The sequence below is a fragment of the Formica exsecta genome, unplaced genomic scaffold, assembly GCF_003651465.1.
Source record: "Formica exsecta isolate Colony F162 unplaced genomic scaffold, ASM365146v1 scaffold652, whole genome shotgun sequence".
Taxonomy (NCBI): domain Eukaryota; kingdom Metazoa; phylum Arthropoda; class Insecta; order Hymenoptera; family Formicidae; genus Formica; species Formica exsecta.
This window is the reverse complement of record NW_021853414.1, coordinates 62,435-66,545: the sequence shown is the minus strand read 5'-3', so window position 1 is coordinate 66,545 and position 4,111 is coordinate 62,435. Positions and strand designations below refer to the sequence as shown.

Here is a 4,111-nt window from a genome sequence, read left to right as displayed (position 1 = left end):
ATATTATATAACTTTATTTTTTTAAGAATATTAATATTGCGAAATCCAAATTTGGTTTTAGTTTTCTTGCTCATGGAGATAGCATTGCGACTACATCCTGGTATTTTCGTATAGGAAAATCGACACTACAATATTATCCCCGAAGTGTGCAAAGCTATATGGGAAGTTGTACAACCAATATATCTGCAATGTCCGCAACAAGAAAATGAATGCATAAAAATTGCAGATGAGTTTTATAACATCTGGAATTTTCCAAATTGCATAGGGGCAATTGATGGTAAACATTGTCGCGTTCAAGCTCCAATAAATTCTGGTAGTGCTTTTCACAATTATAAAGGCTATTTTAGCTTTGTGCTAATGGGAATTGCTGATGCACGTTATCGTTTTATCTGGGTTGACATTGGCAATTATGGTACATTTCTTTTATTGTTACATCATTAACAAAAATATGAATATATTTAATTTTAAAGGTAAAATATATTTCAATGACAGGTTCTCTTAATGATGCTGGAATTTGGTCCAATACCGCTATGTGTCAAGGATTAGAAAATAATACGATATCTCTACCAGAAGCTCGTTCCTTACCTAACACTAATATTATAACACCATTTTCCTTTGTGGGTGATGAGGGTTTTCCATCGAAAATATATTTAATGCGACCATATGCTAGAAGAAATTTGGTAGATAATGAACAACGAGTATTTAATTATCGATTATCTAGAGCGCGTCGAGTTGTTGAGAATGCGTTTGGTATTCTGGTATCACGATGGAGAATTTTACAGAAACCTTTGAATGTAAAATTGGAAACTGCAGAATTAATAGTACAAGCTGTAACTTGTTTGCGTAATTATATTATAGATACAGGGTCAAATAATAATCAATATTTACATGAAGATATAGATCGAGAAGGTTCTAATGGTGAAATAATAGCAGGAAACTGGCGAAATTTAATAAGAAAAAACAATTTTATTAATCCTTTGGGACGGGTTGGTGCCAACATCGGAACAGCCACTGCTATGAGACAGCGTGATACTTTAGCTCGTTATTTTATTTCAGAACAAGGAAGTATACCATGGCAGTGGCAACATATTTAATAAGATGTAACGATGCACCCCCCATCGATACCCGGCACGTAGACCAGCCGGAAGTCTGCCGCCCGGCGAACACCAGCCGGGCAGTGGCAGAGGCGCTTAGCGTCCTATTTTAAACATTACCAAACAACCGTACGGCTGTTATACGGCCGTCGTTACGGAAAGCTCCAGAGACCGAGCACAGCCGAGTGCTGCCGGAAGAGCCCGAGCGTCACCCGCCGAAACGCCGCGTCGTTTTGCCCAGAGGAACTATTAAACTGGGTCGACGACGCTCGTCCCACCGGCCGGAATACTTCGGGTTTCCTTCGAAAGATCTGATCTCGCTCGCACGCTCTTAGGGACCTGCGTCCTTCCTGATAGCTCGCCGAACAGTGCCGAACGAAAGTCCTGCGGGAAACACGCCGGCGCGATGTATCGCGATCGTGCCACCTGTGGCGCTTTCGCGTTACGCAGGGCCGTCCTGTGGCGCTTCCGCGTTATGCAGGGCCGTCCTGTGGTCCTCGCGGTTCTGGCTGTCCTTATTGCCGTATCGTCGGGTTTCTCGCCCCGTAATTTTCCAAATTCGTTGTTTTCCTGTTTAGAGTTGCGGATTTTCGGCAGCGCTCGATCGGCTCTCTTCCCTATTTGATTGAATAGGTCCCGGGGTGAGAGCCGTCTCGCCGCTCCGTCTTTGGGGACTCCCTCGCTTCGCGCGGGTGGAGTGGCCGCCCCCGTTGGCTGGATGCCTCCGGCCCTCTGCCTTCTCTCCTGCCGTAAAAGATAAAAGAACATGAACGGCAACAACGATAATTTTTAGCCAAGGCACCATAATAATTAAAATGATTACGACCTGGCGGTTCCCGCTTTCTGGAGATCTCGGACTCCCGCTCTCGGTCGTTCCTCTTCCTTCTTCCTTCCTTTCCGCCGGATGGGATCCCGCCGCTCGACCCTGTGCCGACAACTAACTCGCGGGCTCATCTCGAGCTTACATTTTCGCTAATTATTACAACCAAAAGTTAGATCTCATCAATCTGACGATCGGGCCGCTCTCTCCCTAAATTAAGAGGACGCAGGCCCCCGAAAAACCGCCCCCGATCGGGTCATTTGACCCTTGTGACGGGCGTCCCAAAAACGTCACGTCACAAACCTTAACTTATAAAAAAAATTCTGAGAATATTATGGCTTAGCACTTTTATGTTTTTGCTTCTTTAAGTGTTTTAAGTAAGTTTCTTGATGATTTTTTAGATCAAGAGTTATTGCAACGGATAATTGCTAAAGAGATGGATAAAAGAAGTGTTGCTACGATTCACCAGTTTCAAAATTCCAACAAGGATAGTTCTAATCAAGATTTGGAGAGCGTGGAATTAAATGAAGGTGATAATATAGGAGAAAAAGGACATAAAGAAAGTGGAAATGAAAAAGAAGCAATATTTATTTGGCCAGACAAAGCTGTCATGCTTTTCTTAGAACTTTATCGTGAAAGGGAACATGAATTTGCTGGACTGAAACGGCACAACAAAATATGGTCTGAGATTGCTTCCGAATTACAGAAATCAAATTATGATATTTCGGGAGTACAAGTCCAGAATAAAATGTCCAGTTTAAAAAAAACATATAAAAAAATTAAAGATTCTGATGCCAAAAGTGGCAATCATAATAGTTCTTGGACTTTTTATTCTACCATGGATTCCTTATTTGGTGAGAAAGCTTGGGTTTCTCCTCCAACTTTAGCAAGTAGTGAAGAACCAGCTGCACCTAATATATTAACATCTTCATCGTCATTCTCAACATGTCACTCATCTTCTTCTATGGACAATTTTGATAGTCGGGAATTTTCTCCCGCTAAATTCAAAAAAAGGAGAGTAGAATCAATCTTGGACTCATACCTATCAGATATGCAAAACGATAGAGATCAGACGAGAGAAGAAAGAAAAAGAGAACAACTTGAAAGGGAAACAAAGAGGGAGCAGAGATGGGAAATGAAAAGAGCAGAAAGAAAAGAGATGCACAAGGAAACTTCCCAAATACAAAGGTCCCTTGTTCACCTTTTAAGTAAATTTGTTGAAAAGTGAATTTAAATAATTTTAACACAATTTTTTTTATTAAACAAGTTGCTTTGATAATTTGAAAAAAATTGTAATTGCTACATTCAACAGAATGCAGCGCTTAATCAACAATTTTATTAATGCATTTTAAAATATTATTTATTACATCCAATCGCTTAATAAGCACTGCATTTTGTTGAACTTAGCTAATTTTGTTGTAGTTAAGTACTTTCTTAATATTATTAAAATATAATTTGTATTTTTTTTTGTTAAGTTTCAATGTTTTATGTTGTATTTTTAATTACGGACGGTGCTTAAAGTTTTCATATAAAAAATAATATTTTAGTTCTTTGTGCCAAAGTCATACGCAATAATTGTAGTTATAAGTTATTTATATAATTTTATTTTTAGAAAGTATGTAACCACCATTTGATAATGGTTTAGGTAATCTAAAGTATCACTAAGTCTTTAAAATGTATTAAACATCTTAATATGTGATGTTTAATTATTGTGATGATTTTTTAAAATAAATTGTAATTGACATTTTGTGTAATTTTATTTTTTTGATTATTTATTTACTACATATTTATTATATTACAGAAAGTTCTAGATTATTTACTTTCTACATATTTATTATATTACAGAAAGTTCTAGATTATTTACTTTCTACATATTTATTATATTACAGAAAGTTCTAGATTATTTACTTTCTACATATTTATTATATTACAGAAAGTTCTAGATTATTTACTTTCTACATATTTATTATATTACAGAAAGTTCTAGATTATTTACTTTCTACATATTTATTATATTACAGAAAGTAGTAAATATATTAATGTTACGTCCAGACTCGAGGAAGGATGAGTCAGTGGAAGGGCGCAACCACTATCTTTATGATCCCGAAGTTAAACGTCTCGAAGCGTTAGAATCGGGTCAAACAAACTTGACGGTCCGAAAATCAGGTAAACGACCGTTAGGGTCGCTATTACTCTG

The 4,111-nt window shown here is 37.7% G+C and overlaps 1 pseudogene; it reads right to left on the bottom strand.

Annotated features, from left to right (window-relative positions):
- Nucleotides 1–3,917: 3,917 nt before the first annotated feature.
- Nucleotides 3,918–4,111, bottom strand: part of LOC115242843 — a 5,612-nt pseudogene continuing 5,418 nt past the window's right edge.